The 18,197-nt window shown below is 38.4% G+C and overlaps 1 protein-coding gene and 1 pseudogene across 1 annotated transcript in view; one reads left to right on the top strand and one right to left on the bottom strand.

Moving 5' to 3' along the window:
- The window catches only part of CDH20 (cadherin 20), a 219,336-nt gene that overhangs the window by 60,421 nt on the left and 140,718 nt on the right, over positions 1-18,197 (top strand). The gene's annotated exons all lie outside the window — the stretch shown is intronic.
- Positions 11,260-11,643, bottom strand: LOC120361685 (large ribosomal subunit protein eL30 pseudogene; annotated as a pseudogene).

The raw sequence follows: 18,197 nt of genomic DNA, 5'->3' as shown, positions 1-18,197 counted from the left end.
CCTAATGCCATGGTTATAGTCTGGATTGTCCCCCTAAAATTCAAATGTTGAGGTTAAACCCCACAGGACCTCAGACCACAACCTTACTTGGAAGTAGGGTTCTTACAGATATAATTAGTTGTTAAGATGAGGTCCTTAGGGTAGGCCCTAATGCAATATGACTGGTGTCCATATAAAAAGGATAAACTTGTACACAGACACACAGACAGGGTGAGGCTTCTACACACTAAGGAATGTCAGTATTCACCAGCAAACCTGCAAGAAGCCAAAGGAGATGCTTGGAACATCCCTCAGGAGGAACCAAACCCTGCCAACATCTTGGTCTTGGACTTCCAACCTCCAGAACTGTGAGACAATAAGTTACTGTGTTTAAGCCACTCAGTTTGTGGTACTTTGTCACTGCAGCTCTAGTAAGGAATAGGCCCACTGCTTCACCAGTTGCTGTCTCAATAGAGGTAGAGCAACAAACCCCTCAGGGCCTCCATAGGTGTTTACCAATGTCACTGCCAAAAGTCCAAGCCCAACTGGCCTACTTCACCTGTATCCCCATCCTCATACAATCTGTGCGTCTGACCCCCTCCCTCACCCTGCCTCTCCATCCACTCTCCTGTTTGGCCTTGGGGTATTTCAGTATTCTCCAGTTTTTCTTAGAATGGTCCTTCCACTTCCTTGCCCTAAGAGGGAGCTGTGTTCTGCTAGAGGAAACTGCTCTCTAGAATCTGCAGCTCCTTTCAGTGGAGACTATTGGTCATTCACTCCTCACGCCTCAAGGCCAAGACTTTGAGCTGTTCAAGACTACTTCTTCCTCTGCCCCTTGCAAAACCTCCCACTTCTTTCAAGTCCACACTCTACCCTCTGCCCTCTATCCCCTGGTCATAACTGTAGCATTCACAGATGCTGAGAGAAAAGTGGTAAAGAATGCAGGCTCTGGGACCAGGCTGCCTGGGTCTGAGAACTAACAGACTTGACACTCACTAGCAATGGTGCTTGGGAAAGTTTACCAACCTTCGTAAGCCACATTGTTCTCAACTATAAAACAAATGTCATGATAATATATGAAATTCATAGAGCAGTGTCTGGTACTTGGTAAGCACTGAACAAACATTAGCCATTATTATGTGAGTTTTTAGGTCTGAGTCATCTTCGTAGGCACCTTAATGACCGTCTTCTTTCTCAGTGCCTTTCATACACATGTGGATGACCCATCCCAACCCTGGATTGTTGGTTCTTTGATGTCCTTACCTCCAATGACCTTCTCCTTCACATTCCCTGAACCACGGATGCCCCTGGTCTCAGTCCAGCCTTACCAACTGCAAAATCTATGTTGCTTCCAACTTCTGAAATTAAAAAGATCCCATACTCCAATCACAGATGTTAATGTTTTGTCATATATACTTTGCATATTTTTGGAATAAATTTGTCCACTAGTAAAAAAAAAAATGTTCAAATGCTCTCACTATAAAAATTCTATGACCTTGAAAGCTTGTTTGGAGATTCTAGCAGGGGAGTGAATCTCATGCACCTTTGACCAAAGAATACACTTCCTCTAATTATAAAATAACACTTTAAAAAATTGGCCTGATACAGTGGTTCACACCTGTAATTGCAGCACTTGGGAGCCAAGGTGTGAGGATCGCTTGAAGCCAGGAGTTTGAGACCCGAGACCAGCCTAGCCAGCAAAACAAGACTCAATCTCTACCACTAGTGACAACAACAAAAAAATCCTATGGCCTCCCATGACTTCCGATCCGTAGATGCCCTTCTCAGTATTCATCAGTTCCCTCCTGCCTTTATTTGTCTCTAGTAATTTGACCCCCATGCCTATACTCAACTAGGTAAACGATGCTAGAGAAACTGTAAAACCATTGACAGAGGTAAATGGATTTAAAATTTTTAGTCTTCCCTCCCTTCAGTTGCCCACATAACAATAAACTTGTTCCTTCTAAATGCATTAACAGGCATGATGCTGATGACTCTCCCCTAATTGGGTATGTAAGCAGCAGCCTCTGGTTGCTGATTCCTAATCCAATGGCTAGCCATAGTCACAAATCCCGATAATGAATGTCTATGCAAGAAGCAAGTGGGTACCCTCCAAGGCTGTCCTATACTCTCATGGTCTTTTCTGGCTTCCTGAGACCCCCATAACATACTTCAAGTCTGGATATTCCATAGCAAAGTGTTTCTTTCCTTTGATGAAGCAAATTTTTAAAAAAAATTTAAAGGAGAGCCTGTACTTTAGAAACCATCTCCTTCTGAGACCGTGCACCAGCCTCGCAGTGAAGTCCTGTTCTCCAGTCTCTCTCCAGGCATATTATCTCTCCTGTGCACTCACACAGTGTGTGTGTGTGTGTGTGTGTGTGTGTGTGTGTGTGCATGTGTGCACACACATGTGGAGAGGCACCTCTTGGTAAATTAGGAACAAGCACCATTGAGGGGATTCAATTCACTTTAACCTTAATAGCTATTTCTTAGAGAGACTACAGAAGAGTACTCTCACTCTAGTGGATGCTGCTATTAATAGTATTGCCCTTTCCTCTCCTGAAAGAGTATTAGTTTATTCAGAAAAATCACTGCCCAAGTAAGAAGCCATAAAAATTATTTTCAGAACTCCTCCTTTGTAGGTAATCTTCTGGAAATCAATAATTTAATGTACTAAAAATTAACAATTTTTTAAAAACATCTATGGGTACCTTCACCTGTTCATTCTCTGCTCAGAGGGCTTAAAACATCCTCTTGTACTTTTTCAAACTCAGCCTCATCATAGCCCACTGATATTTCCAGAATCAACAGTGACTTCTAGGAATCAAGCTCCTTTCTGTGAGACAGCCCTCCCACCGGGTTACACATGTTGCCTCCAGATGACTTGGCTTTCATCCTAGAGTTTGCAATCAACCCACAGTGTGGATGCATGCTGCAGGTGAATTGTTAGCAAATCTGAAAAACAGCTCCACATGAAGCAGGTAGGAACTTCAGTCCATAAACTCACATGAGCAAGAGATCAGCTTTAGATTTTCATTATTCCCCTTCCATTCTGAGCCTCTATCCTGCAGAGGTGGCAGGCAGTTAATCTCCAGGAAATAGCAATTCTGCTTTTCCTGGGGTTGGCCTAACTTCCTGGGGCCAGGAGAGGCCTTCCTAGTAGTGAGACATTGCTGAGGGCATTTGCAGTTTGTCCACACAAAGTCTCCTCTAAGAATCCCTTATTGCTCTCTGTATTATCCCTTCAAACCTGGCTGTTCCTGCCACTACCTGTGTTCCCGGGGACCATGAACTGTTTGCCTTCTATGCTATACTGGGGCAACAGAGTCTCTATGAAACTATCCAAGATCCCAGATATGACATGCTGCCAGTTACTCCAGTAGGAGAGGCAGGTGTTGCTTCCATGGGCATCTAACATGGGATATAAGAAACAGGTTGCCCCAATCCCAGGCTCTTCTGGATTCTTGGGGGTTGACTACTTCCCTACGACTTTCTCTGGAACCCAACTACATCTCTGACCTCCTTACTCCCCTTACATCTATTTCCCATCCTCATCCAACCTCCCCGTACTGAAGGACTATTTTATCTCATCAAGGAAAATAATTTTCTCTGACTCATAAAGTTTCTTCCAGGCATTTTACCAGGAGTCCTCCTGACCCAGCCCACCTGCTCCGGAGGCAACAAGCACATGGCCGCCTGCTGCAGCTGTGCAGCCCTGTGGAGTTTCTTAGCATTCAAGGCCTTCTCAGGGCCTGGATACTCTCGTGCTCCCTGGCTGGCTCCCTCTAACCAATCCTGCCTCCATGTAAATGTCACTTCCTGACCACCCTATGCAGCCATTTATCGTCTTCCACCTCCTTGCTTGTTACAGCTCATCATTTTTATAGCCTTATCACAGCTCATCATTTTTTGTTTCTTTCTAGCTCACCTGTTTATTGTCTGTATTCCCTCTGGACTGTAAATTCCAGGAGGACAGAGACTCTGTCTTGTGGTTAAGAACACAGACTTTAGAGCCAGCTTGCCTGAGTTGAAATCTCAGCTCTGCCACTTACTAGCCATGTAAACTCAGGCAAGTTGCTCAACTTCTGTGACTTAGTTCTCTCATCTGTTAAATAAGGGAAACATATCTCACAGAGGAATTATGAGAATTAAATGAGTCAATGCCTGGCACATAGTAAGTACTGTAAAGTGTTTATTAAAATAAGTATGTAGCCCTTAGTATAATGCTTGAATCATTAGAGATGCACGAAACGTATTTGTTGAATGTAGGAATTAATACAAGAATGAATGAAATGCTACAACTCCAAATAAATGTAGTCTTCCACCTGTGATTCACTTGTTCTTCTAGCTAAGTCAGAGTGCAACAAGATCAAGGCTATTTGTTTGAATCCTAACAAGGGCAGTGTAACTTATGGCTTCTTACCAACTAACTACATCCCTAGCCTGTGTAGCCGTCTAGCAATTGAATTGTGCTGTTTACAGACTGTAATGGATGAGTGTCTTGAATGGGTCAATATTTGTCTAACACAACTAGTATACAAATCATACATAGTACATGTCTGTCTTACTCTAATTTTATAGTTTTAGCTGCTTTGTAATTGATAGTTCTTATTTCTAGTAATCCTATAAAAACTGTGTAATTCTGGAACCTGAAAAGAGTAATATCAATTTAATTTTGGTCTTCTTAAAATAATTTATATATATATATATATATATATATATATATATATATATATGTGTGTGTGTGTGTACGTATTTACTCAAATAGCTGGTTATGATTAGCAGATCATAATTAGGAGATTAAATGACGAGCCAAGCATTTAAGGGATAATCTATGGAAGTGTCTAAAACACCTTTCTGCTGAGCAGCATACTGACATTTTATTTTCGTTGCATAAGAACAAAAAAGAAAAGGAAAATATAAAATATTTAAGAAGATGTAAAAATGGTTCTTACGGATGAGTTATTATGAATTTAAGAGGGTCTCCCCTATCTACAGCACATAGGCCTTCTTGTTTTATTCATTTGTGGGCTTCGAGACTTCTGAGTATATAATTTTCTGTGAGCTTTGCTTTTCCTTTGTCCACTCCAGGTCACTCTACAAGAATCAATGGCATAATCACCATGGCCCAGTCAGAAATAAGTATGGCCCAGTAAGAAAGAAAATTACACTAATATTAACAAATAGAAATGAGTTAGAAGGATGTATTTACTGTGGGAAGATCTAGCCTATATCTGTATGCTCTGAGTGGCCAGCGCAAGTCTTCCAGGGAGGACAGGGTGGTCTCCTTACCCCACGAGGGGAAAATTACTATTTCCCTGGCCCAAACTTGCCAGCTTTTGAGGAGCACAGGGTTGTCGTGGGTAAATGAGAGTGCCTTCATCGGCCTGTTTATACAGTACACTTGAAGTCAAGCATGGAACATATGAAACTTTTATCCACATGACTAATGGAATGAGGACAAAAGTCAGACACATTTTGCAATGACCAACCTCTCAGATCTGACTGTGTAGTCATTCACTGCTAATTCACATCGGGTTTTCAGCGGGGTTCACAGAACATCAGCAATTGTCTTACCCCACAGAGTAAGACGTCTGAGAAGTTTAATGAATGTTCCTCACAGCAACATGTCCTATACTCCACCATTAATTCCATAAAGTACTCAAGTAGCCTGACTTCTAATACTGATCCCTTCTTTCTACTTTCCTTGGGTCTCATGTTCCAGTTTTAAAACCCATATAGCTAGAAGGCCACATATGGAAATGATATCTCCCTGTTACACTTGATTTTGTGTCAATATCATGATTCATTTTACACAGGCAGCCCAATCTAGCATTTCCTCTCCAAGGAAGCCGAAAGCTCATCATGTTTTGTTCAGCTCACTGGATCAAAAATACATTGCCATATCATTTCCCCACTGGAAAACATACCACTATCATTTTTTATGGATATCAGTCTTTAATCTTTGTTCACTGATATTCACCTCCCCCACCAATGCTTCTCTCCACGACTGCTTAAAATTATTCATCATTCCAATAAGTTAATATATTGGAATGGAAAAACTTTGGTTTCAGTCTCAGGGATCAATTTATGATCATCTTAAATCGGCCTCTTTTTAATTGATGAGTCTATTGCAAATTGCATACTTTGGTTTACTCTGTAAAAAATACAATTAAACTAAGGCAAAGCTGGTTATGACTCATGTATAATGAAATGAAAACAGTATCATCATTAAGCACCAAATAAAGCCATTGATTCCGTGTATTATTCTGTCAGTTTTAATTGAATTGCATTTCCCCCTTTCAGTTCTTAATTATGCAGTTCATGCTGAATCTTTATTTTTATGCACAGAATGGGATAATGTTCTCTTCCTCCTTACCTTGGTGTCTAAAAATATAAGCCTATTGAGAACAGAAAAGTCTTTGTTGGTCTTAATTAAAGCAAAACACCTGCTTTTATCCTGGGAGCTGAATGTGTTGCTGTACTGAGACCGTTACCAAGTGAGGGGACAATAGGGCTGCTTCCTGTTGCATGTCCACCTCCCTGACCTGTGGTCACAGCCTCTCTCCAAATTCTATCAGAAGAGGAAAACATCACACTATCTGGCAAAGGAGGTCCATGGGCCTCTCCAGCCTGCTAACGAGCATTAACTCTTGTCTAGACTGTCAGGTCTAGACAGACCAAGAAAAAGTAGATACTGCTTAACTTTGGGGCAGATATGATTAGTGAGATAACAGTCAATCTGACAATTCATTCTTTTTTCAGTTAACTCGGGAGAAAGACCTAAAGGCAAAAGCAGAACTCTCTTCTCTGGTATGTGTCACATAACTGAGATTACGTGCAGGTGAAAATGAGCAAAAGGAGATGGAATGTCTGTCGAACCTAGATTTGACAGAAATCCTGCTACTACAATGTAATTTCTGTAGTTAAAAAAGAGACAAAGGAAACACAACCTCTACCTCCTCTCGTTCCGTAATTGTGTTAGCTATGTCGAAAGTGCTTCTGCCAGATTCAGGTAACTGCATCACCCTAATATCTGCACAATTTTATTTCTAGGATTCAATTCACAGGAGGCTGATGTTTTTGTGTAAAGATATCAAGTGACAGATAGTGTTAGGAAGTTATTAGTCTTGGACTACATAAAAAAGGAAATCTCGGGATGAGGAACCAAGGAATGAGCTCCGGTCAGTCTTTGGTGTCCCACTGATATTCAATAGAAACTGGAAAATGACTGAAAGATTATTATCATTGGCTTGAAACCCCAAATGACAAGGGCCTGACTCATAATAAGTATTTAGTGTGAAATAGGAAGTTGGCTACTATTTAGACTTAACCTTAGAGTTGAGGGATTGGCCTCCTCGGGCTGAGAACATTTCATCTGATGCGTTGAAGGGCTGCCCCCTCCCCGGAATATTTCCTACCTCTGGCATACCAGAGTATGCTCTCTGTGCAGCTGCATCTTCAGCATCCATGCTAATAGAGGACACTATCTTGGAATGAGAAGAGGCACTAATCATTCTCGTACTTATTTTACCCATGTTCAAACTCATCTGCCAATATTTCCTTGTGCAATGTGCTGCACAGCATTCTAATAAGCTTATTCTAGTTTCATCTTTTTTTAAATTTCCAACCTATCCTTTGATAAAACTGAGGAGAGAAAGGAAAATACCCAAGAAATAAGCAAAGGGATTTAGGATGGGAAGAGGGAACTCACATTTATTGGGTTCTTTTATGTTACAGGCACTATTGGGTTCTATACATTAGTGACCAGTTTTTGTTCTTCTTGATGTTGTTGTTTTTATATCAGTGATCGGGGGTGTGTGCATGTATGTTACACACATATATTTATGTATAAGATAACAGGAAAACAAGATAAAGTGACTTAGATACTGGACAACCAAGGGTTAAATGTAAGTGCTAGGACATGACTATACATATTTATTATATCCCCGACTACAGATTCTACAGTAATAGGTAGCTGTTAAGTCTATAAATAATGTTGATTTTCCACGCTCATTGTTCCTAACGTTGCAGACTAATGTGTATGCCACGGTAACATCTATTTCAAATCAATTTCCTACAAATGCCTTTCACAACTATTTTGTTTTTATTAATGAATTAAAACATAGCATACTTGAGCAATGTGTTTTTTGTTCCATGCAAATTCACAGAGATCCAAAAAGATTATGAGGGAGATAAAATTTGCATTTACAAGAGACTCTCCTTCAGAAGGGTTTATAAAATTATTCTTTCACTATTCAAAACAGGAAACGATAAAACAAGGAGATTATAAGAAATCCTTGGCATAAATTCACATGAATACTGCCTGCCAACATTTTAATTAAGGGTAATAGGTTGGCTTATCAAATATAATTGAGGGAATGTTGACCGAAGATTGGTTTGCCTAAGGGGCAGGCAATGGAACATGAGGTTCTAGAGACAGCTTCTCTCACATTTCCCCTTGACTACCTTTGTAAAGGGACATTTTCCCTCACCTTGCTTTCTCAGACCTAGAAACAGGCAAATTAGAAGGCCCAGCTGGATCTGACAGCTGGGTTCTGTGGAAGTGGAAAGCATTCTGGTGCCGATGAACTTTTCAAAGTTAGACACCAAAGGGATCCCCATGTCTTTGGAGATCCAGTAGGATTCTTGTGCCAGAGGAAGGCTTATTCTTCACCCTGGCTATAACTTGGGCCTCAACAAATTCTCTGATAAGATTTACTGAAATACTTCTGAATGTAGGACAACAAAGATTTTCCCTGCCAGCACAAAGGAATAACTTTCCTGAGATTTAAAAACCAGCATATATTCAAGGAAAAAAAGGAAATTGACTAACAAAACTACCTTATGAAATACACCTCTTGATTCCTTAATGTCATCCTCTTTATGAGCCAGATTTTCTCATGGCCTAAACTACTCCCTGATTGTAAATTAAGTACCATATGAATAACTTGCCTAATGTATTCCAGTGATCTAAGGTTAATGTTTAACTATTAACAGAAAATAGGATTCCAGGTAGTATAACCTGAGAAGAGTACCATAAGGGTACCATTTAGCAAATTCTGTTTTAAGTCTTATAATAAAGGAGCAACTTAACTGCTAGAGAAATTTGAGCCAATGAAGAAACTGATGTGAAAAAAATCTATCCCCTGGGCCGGGGTATTTTATGTTTCAATATTGAAACTTGAACATTTTTTTTTTTGCACCAGAAAAGTTATTCTTAGTCGTTGGCAGAGTAAATCCATGTTATCATGCATTCTGAAGCAGTTCAGCTGAATCTAATTAGAACATCTGCAGATTTATGCAGCTTTCTGTATATTAAAGTCCCAACCCTTGTGAAATAAATATTTCTCCTCAATTCTTTATTTTTACCCTTCTCAGGGTTAATCAGACTAATATGGTATAAATTTTAACAACTGTTTTTATGATCCTAGGATGAATGGTGCAATACAAGTCTAAAATATCAAGATCTTATAAATAGTGTCAGTATATACTGGCTTTCAATGCCTTACTCCTGGCCATCAATTTTGGCTTAGAGAAAGGGAAATAATTATGAACTCAGTCACTTGCTTCTTTTTATTAGTTTTTCAGAGATTTTCAAGGTGATCCATGCATTTCTGGGATGTTAAGGAGAACTTGTTTTGTCTTAATGTCTCTTGATAGAGAACTCATTGAATCATGTAGACAATTAAGCAAAAAAAGGTCAATCTGGATTTGCCCCTTAGACAAATTATGCAGACTCATATAGAAAATGAGTGTTTTGCTAGAGTTAACTTTAAAATATTTCTTGGGAAACAAGGCTACCATCTTTCTTGGGTAACGAAACACTTAGATGCAACACTTCACATTAGGACATTTTTTTGGCTTAACCAGCCTTCTATGTTAGATCAGGCTCACCTCAAGCTGATGAGTAATTTCTACTTCAGTCATATAACACCTCAAGGTGTTACCAATTAGTCTTCAAATTAGTTTTATTTCAGGATGACAAGCAGTGTAGCAAAAAGATGCCTAATCCTGGAGTCAGAGAGCCCTGTGGAAGCCCCAGCTATATCACTGGGCAATAATCACACTACCTACAAGCTTAAATAATTCGTGGGTAAAAAAATACTATTTGACTCAGCAATCTCATTACTGGATATATATTCAAAGAGATATAAATTGTTCTATTACAAAGATACATGCAAACCTATGTTCATTGCAGCACTATTCACTGTAGCAGATGTGGAATCAACCAAAATGCCCATCAATGATAGACTGGATAAATAAAATATGGTACATATACACCATGGAATACTATGCAGCCATAAAAATGGATGAGATCATTTCCTTTGCATGGATATGAGTGGAGCTGGAAGCCATTATCTTCTGCAAACTAACACAAGAACAGAAAACCAAATACCACCTGTTCTCACTTATAAGTAGGAGTTGAACAATGAGAACACATGGACACAGGGAGGAGAACAACACACTGGGGGCTATCAGGGGGAGGGAGCGGCAGGGAGAGCATCAGGATAAATAGCTAATGCATGCAGGGCTTAATACCTAGGTGATGTGTTGATAGGTGCAGCAATCATGGCACATGTTTACCTATGTAACAAACCTGCACATCCTGCACATGTACCCTGGAACTTAAAATGCAATTAAATTAAATGTTAAAAATAAACTATTAAGAGAAGATGCTATGATTCCAGAGTGAGGCGTAATGCATCTAATCAGAAAATCATGGCTTATTACTTAAAAACCAATAGGTGTATTTTGTCTTTGAATCTTGAATTTTAAGTATTTGTTTTGAGAATAAAGGCCACTAACCCATCAAAATACAATAATGTCTGATAAAGGAAGAAAATCCCTAGGAAAAGTTTCAGCAGATTTCCCCAATATCATATTATAGACTCCATATATAGAAATCCAGAGTGGATCTGCAGGGAGCAATGAAATTCTACTTCAAGATGTAAGGCAAGATATTGAAAATGCTCAAAGAAATCTTGGTTCTGTCACCCTAAATACAAGAAAAAATAGTAATACTAATAATTTATGGGTAAAACAGGGATTTACCCAGCAATTTTAAAGATTAAATAATGTGTGAAACTAGTACATGCTCAATAAATAAGAGCTGAGATACAGAGATGGAATCCTTAAAAACGGAGCATGAAAAGAGACTCTTTTCCTTGGCAGTTAAAAAAATTGAAGATTTGTTTAATTTTTTTAAAAAGCCATTGTCAACTCTTTTTTTAAAAAACAAGCTCTGGTAAATTTTATCAAAGGGAAATTTTACATGGTTTATTTTCCACCAGTCTGTTCTGGCATGCTTCTGACGATATCAGAATCACCTGGATCAATGATAGCCAGTATGCATACTCTCTAGTATTTTCCTCATGCTGTGCCCAGTTCAATATTATTGCCACTGTAGTGATGGAAACCAGTTTTGACCAGCATTGCATATCACTCTATTTCTGATTTCCTCAAAGTTGGGCAGATGTTAGCAGTTAGTGAGAATGACCAATTTCACTTTGCCTTGTCTTATAATCTTCAGTCTGCTTGTACCCTAGCATGTACTTTCCACTTTTCATAATGATTTGGAGCCTAGAGTTGGTTAACTCCAGCAAATTTTTTGTCTTCTTTGCAGCCATCATCTTCCTACCTTAGGGGCAGGATGGCCCCCAACCAAGAACTGCCACTAAGATGGCCAGGGAGCGAGAAAGGCCACTGTCAACTCTTAAAAGACTGTTATAGGATTGGGTATGGTGACTCATACCTGTGATTCCAGCACTTTGCAAAGCCAAAGTGATAGATGGCTTGAGGCCAGGAGTCTGAGGCCAGCTTGGGCAATATAGCAAGACACTCTATTTCTAAAAAAAACCTAAAACTTAGCTGTGGTTGGCCAAGCTACTCCAGTGAGCTGAGACAGGAGGATTGCTTCAGCCCAGGAGTTCCAGATTGCAGTGAGTTATGATCATGCCACTGCACTCCAGCCTGGGTGAGACAGAGCAAGGCCCTATCTCTAAAAAGTTACATAAAATAAATTTTAAAAGACCATTATAAACAAATTCCATCAGGTTCTTCTAATCAATCAACGTTTTAAAACAGTGGTTCTCAGAGTGTGGAGCCTGGACCAATGCCAGCAGGATCACTTGGGAACTTGTTAAAATGTAAATTCTTGGGTTCCAGTGCCTACAGAATCAGAAACTTCTTGAAGGGTGAGGCCCAGCAGCCTGTGTTAAACAAGCTTCCCAGAGGACTGTGCTGTATGCTTCAGGTTGAGAAGCACTGTGTTAAGCCTTCCTTCAAATATCAGCATAACTTCAAGGCTTCACCATCTCAAGGGTCTTGCAGAGGGTCCCTTCTTTGTTAGGATGTGCCGATTCCTAGTAGATGTGCTGAACAATCTGAGTCTCCACTTCCTCCTTCTTGGCATTTATCTCCTGCTCTTTATTCAGGACTAATTGATGTTCACACTTGCCAATTAGTCAATGCTACAATTCAAATGGCCCCAGCTGTATCCAGAATTAACATGAAAGCTTTCCTAAAATATTTGAGTGGGTTTTTGTTAAAAAATCACAGATTTTCCTTTACAAAACAAGCATTTGGGCCTATTTTTCTTCAGGTATGAAGGTGAATTTTTCATGTATTATTTTTTCAATATAATTATTTCATGTGTTTGTTAAATACAGAGCCTGCTAAAAATTTGTTGAGACTTCCACAGATTGATAAGGAATAAGATAAAAGTAGATGTACACCTTCATTATAATCAACTACCTGCATCAAACATCTATTTATGTCCCAGGCACTGTTTTAGGTATGAAGGCTTCAAGCATAAACAAGACAGATGGGATCGAATTGGGCAGATGGTAGGGGAGTCTGTAACTACTACAGCTTGCACTGTAGTGCAGGGCAGAACACTATAAATAAATCAACAAATTAATAAGTACAATAATGACAGGTTGTATTAAATACTCTGCAGGATGGAAACAGGATAATGTGACAGAATCCCTGGACGGGGTGGCTTCTAAAGACAGAATGGTTGAGAAAGGTGTCTTTAGGAATATTATATCTGAACTTAGTCCTGAAGAATGAAAGGAGCTACTTAAGAGTTGGAGAAAAGTGGAGGATTTCAGGCAGAGGATTATATGGCAAGCAACAGCTTTGCACTTTTCGAAATATGAAGGAAAGCCCTAGCAAGTTCACAGGAAAGAGTGTTGGGGAAACATCATTAAAAACAAAATCTCCTCCAAATACAGAAAATCTCTCTACAGACCACAAGAGAAAGGAAGTAATCTTATTATTGAAAAAGCAATGAATAAGAGTATGATACCTATTCACAGGGAATCCATTAAGAGATTCCAAAGATCAAAAGACATCTCATCCTCTTACCATGTTGTACATAGTTGTCATCAAGATAAACAATAACTAGTCCTCAAGTAAGAGGACTTGGCAAAACCATTTGTCACACATAGGTCTTCCTATATTTACTTGGTAGTTGAGGTGACCATCTGTGTTAAGATTGGCTTTATTCAAAAGAAAAATAAACTTCTTTTTATGATATGAGATAATTTTGCAACTTGGAGTGAGGCACCTGACCTCCCACAGAAACTTGGAAATAGGGGCACTGTCTTCCCTAATTACATTTGGAAAAGATATCTCCCAGGTCCTTGAGAAAGGCATTCCTGGGTCTACAACTGGCCAGAAACTTATTTAGCTTTCAAAAAGATTTACATATATTTCACAGAGACAGAGAAAGAAGTTAACGATTACAAGTCTTCTAAGTAAATGCTCTAAGAATAAAGGGTTGGGGAGGGGGAAGTCTTTCCTTATATTTTCAGCAAGAAGAATTAAGCCTCTTAATTTTAAATTGTATTGGCCCTTACAAAAGGCATGAATTAAAGTAACAGGGACCAAATTATGCAGGATCTTAGAAGAGTTCGCCTTTTACTCTCAGAAAAATGGAAACCCATTGAAGGTTTGTAACATGATCAAATTTTTATCTTTAACAAGGCATTAAGCCCCCGATAGAATGTACTGAGAAGAACACAACATCATATTTGTAATAATTATTGTTAAAAATGGATAATCCAATCCAATCATAGAAAACAACAGACCAACCTAAATTGGGGAACATTCTATAAACGAACTGACCAGTGCTTTTAACAAATGTCAAGAAAGAGTAAGGATCTGTCACAAACTGAAGGATGCTAAAGAGATACGACAAGTAAATGTAATGTGGGACACTGGATTGTATCCTGGACCAGAAACATTAGCAGAAAAACTGGTGAAAATTGAATTAGGCTTAGTTAATAGTATTACATCAATGTTAATTTCCTGCTTTCCAAAATTGGTTATATATGCAAGCTGTTAAAATTAGGAGAAGCTGGATGAAGAATATATGAGAACTCTCTATACTATTTTTGTAACTTTTTTTATAAATTTAAAATCATTTCAAAATAAAAAATTTAAAAGCAAAAGAGCATTAAAAACATTTTAAAATATCATTTAGGATACTGAGTTAATAAATGATTGAGGGGGGAAATAGAAGTGGGCAGGCCAGTTAGAAGGCTAATGAAAAAAAAATCGGTAAAAAAGAGTTCAAAGATGGTGGTAGCAAAGATGGAGAAAATTAAGAATCAAGATTCATTTTGGGTTCAGAGCTGAGACAGTACTGGGGTATCTACTGAGTGTGAGAATTGAAGGACAAAGGTAGTTTCTAGAACTTTGCCTAAGTAACTGTTTGGATGTGCCATTTTTTCAGAGAAGGAACTAAGAGAAACATAGGTTTCAGGCTAGATGATCCCTGGTTTCAACCTCTCCTCTACAATGTTGTATCACAAATTCAGTTCCCTCTGAGTGAGCAGTGAGCATTGATCAATGTCATAATGAGCGATATATGATTTCAACATTATTCTTCATAGAGGTGGCCACAGACACTTCAAACTCCAGTTTAGACCTGTATACAAGGTAGAACCAGCAAGTAAACTAGCCTAAGACTTGTTGCTTACCAGCATTTAGTTTTAGATTGATATTTCTTTTCCTTTTCTCACCTCACATTACTTTAGAGAGCAAACTAGTCAGCAACAAGGAGTTAATCAGAACCCTGGCTAAACCTTTTGGTACTCTTAATTTAGCCAATTGTGGAAGCCAAAACAACACCCACTACCTGTTTTTTTTTTTTTTTTTTTTACTCAAAAAGTCATATTGCACTATGTGGACTTACAGATTGCCTAATTTTAACTAAACTTCACAAAATGGATAGTAAGGATAAAAGATAATACTTACTAAAACAAACAAACAAAAAATGACAGACCAGACCTTTCCAATTCTAGTGTCAGCTCCTCATCAGCCACACTACAACTTAAATGTAAGCACGAATTTAATCAGAAAAAGCAGTAGCACTGGGCTCTATACTTTTAAAAGAATAAATAAATAATTACAACTTACCCCTTCCAGGTAAGGGTGACATTTTACAGAAACTGAAAATGTCATTACTTTTGAAAACAAGCCTATGCTCTGCCTCCATTCTGAGCATTTTTGAACTGGTTGCTTAGAAATATTTTCATTAATACATGATTTTGCCACCATAAACCATGCAAGTCTTCCAGACGGTTCTCATTATGGAGAAGAAAGGTCCCCACAGCGCTTCTGCGCTCCCACCCTGCATCTTCATCTCAACTTTTCCAGAGACTGTGAAACCCTGACTTTCAAGGGAACAGCAAACTGTTTCTGGGACAGGCTCCTTCAGCATGGTCCTGTGGCAGTCCTGGGGAAAGGACGGCACATCTCAGCAGACCTTTCAGTGGGGACATTTGGACTCAGAGGTCACACCGTGTAAGTTCACAAAGTGGCCTGGTCACTTGCTAGCTTTGTGACCTTATGCAAGTTGTCTATTTCCTTGGGCTCCACTTTTTCATTAGAAAGTGGGGATGGACATAATACCTCCACACAGTATTGAGAGGATCTAATAAGCCAGGGAATATAAAGCTTTTAGAACAAAACCTAATAAAGGTTGGCAACTGTTAAACTAAATTAAAATTGGGCCTGAGAATGCCCCTGTCCTGTGTCCTTAGGTAATGTTCTATAACCTAACCTAGTACATTAACTAAACTCTAACTTAGGAGTTTACACAAGTAACAAATGTTAACAGCTGGTCTCAGTCAATCACAGATCACAGTAGCTGAGTTCCAGCCAATCATAGTCAGCCAGCTGATTTGAATTAGACAAAACACCAAGCTGCTGCCTATTAAGCTGTCCCTGTGAGTTCCATCTTCTGTCCATAAATGTCTGACCACATTGCAGCCAGGGAATTCTTTGAACCTTTTCTGATTCTGAGAACCAGAGACTAGAATCTTATTTAGGATTTTTAAATTGTAAAGAAAAGCCAATTCAATGTTTAAACTAAATTCACTGAAATCTTGCCTTCTGACACTACTATTGTCCTGCTATGTTTCCTAGAGGTAGGCAGCTCCTTAATTTTTGGCTTCAGAATTGCCCTGTCCTGGATCAACCATTGTGTTCTCCTTAGTTCAAGCATGAGCCATTTTTAAAACATGCAGATCTCCCAACATGAGCACATTAAACTGAACTGAAAATATTTAAAAGCAATAGCAAAATGTAACAGTATCAAGAAGAGTTCAGCTTCCCTAGTAATTAAAGATACGTACAATAAAGCCTATGGCATATCATTTTTATCTATGAAGTTAGAAATTTTTAAATATATATTTAAAACATATTAAATGCATATGTACACATGGTAGTAAGGTGAAGGGAAATATGTATTTGCATATGCTTTTAGTGAAAGTATAAATTAGTGCAGCTTTCCCAGAACCCCAAATCGATCTGACCCAACAATTTTGCTTGAGGAAGTAAGTAATGCTTTTTTCTTCCTTCCAGATAGCAGAACACATTATAAGGCTATAATAATTAAAACAGCATATTATTTGAACAGAGAACAGAACAGAGAGATATGACCTTTGGGTATATTAAGCTGATATTTAAAATCAGTGGCAAATGATGGAATGGAAAAGAAATGATTTAAAAACAACTAAATATTCTTTGGAAAAGGCATAAAGTTGGATACCCTCCTCATACCTTTAAGCAAAAACTAATTTCAAGTGGCTCTACATAATAGCCCTAGAAGGAAACATATGTAAGTATTTTTATAATCTTTGAAAGGAGAAGCCCTTTCTCAGCATAGGTGTAAGACCTAGAACTCATGAAGAAAACGACTGAATTTGTACTACAATTAAAAATATGCATATGGCAAGAATGGCCATAATAAAAAAAATCAAAAAATAATAGATGTTGGTATGGATATGGTAAAGGGCACTTCTACACTGCTGGTAGGAATGTAAACTAGTACAACCACTATGGAAAACAGTGTGGAGATTCCTTAAAAAACTTAAAGTAGAACTACCATTTGATGCAGCAATCCCACTACTGGGTATCTACCCAGAGGAAATGAAGTCATTACAAGAAAAAGATACTTGCACACGCATGTTTACAGCAGCATGATTCACAACTGCAAAAATGTGAAACCAACCCAAATGCCTATCAATCAATGACTGGATAAAGAAACTTATTTACACACACACACACACACACACACACACACACATAATGGAATACTACTCAGCCTAAAAAGGAATGAGTTAATGGCATTTGCAGCAACCTGGATGGGACTGGAGACTATTATACTAAGTGAAGTAATTCAGAAATGGAAAGCAAATATCATGTTCTCACTCATAAGTGGAAACTACGCTGTGACAATGCAAAAGCATAAGAATGATACAATGGACTTTGGGACTCGGGTAAGAGGGGAAGGGTGAGAAGAAGTAAGGGATAAAAGATTACAAATTGGAGTCAGTGTATACTGCTCAGGTGATGGGTGCACCAAAATCTCACAAATCACCACTAAAGAACTTACCCATGTAACCAAATACTATCTGTTCCCCAAAAACTTATGGAAATAAAATTTTTAAAAATAATTTTAGAAGTAAAAAAATGAAAAAAATACATGTATGGCATAAAAAGCACTATAAGTAAAATTAAAAGATACATGACGAACTGAAAGAACACATTTACTAGACATAAAAAATGCAGAGGTAAAAGTTTCCATAAATCAATTAAAAAGATATATTTTTATAGAAAAATATACAAATAATTCAAAGAGAAAACTCAAGTGGAAATACAAATGGACATAAACACTGAAAAGATTATCAGTTTTTAAAACT

This window comes from Saimiri boliviensis, chromosome 13 (genome assembly GCF_048565385.1).
Source record: "Saimiri boliviensis isolate mSaiBol1 chromosome 13, mSaiBol1.pri, whole genome shotgun sequence".
NCBI classification, from domain to species: Eukaryota; Metazoa; Chordata; class Mammalia; order Primates; family Cebidae; genus Saimiri; species Saimiri boliviensis.
This window is presented reverse-complemented; position numbering and strand designations above follow the sequence as displayed.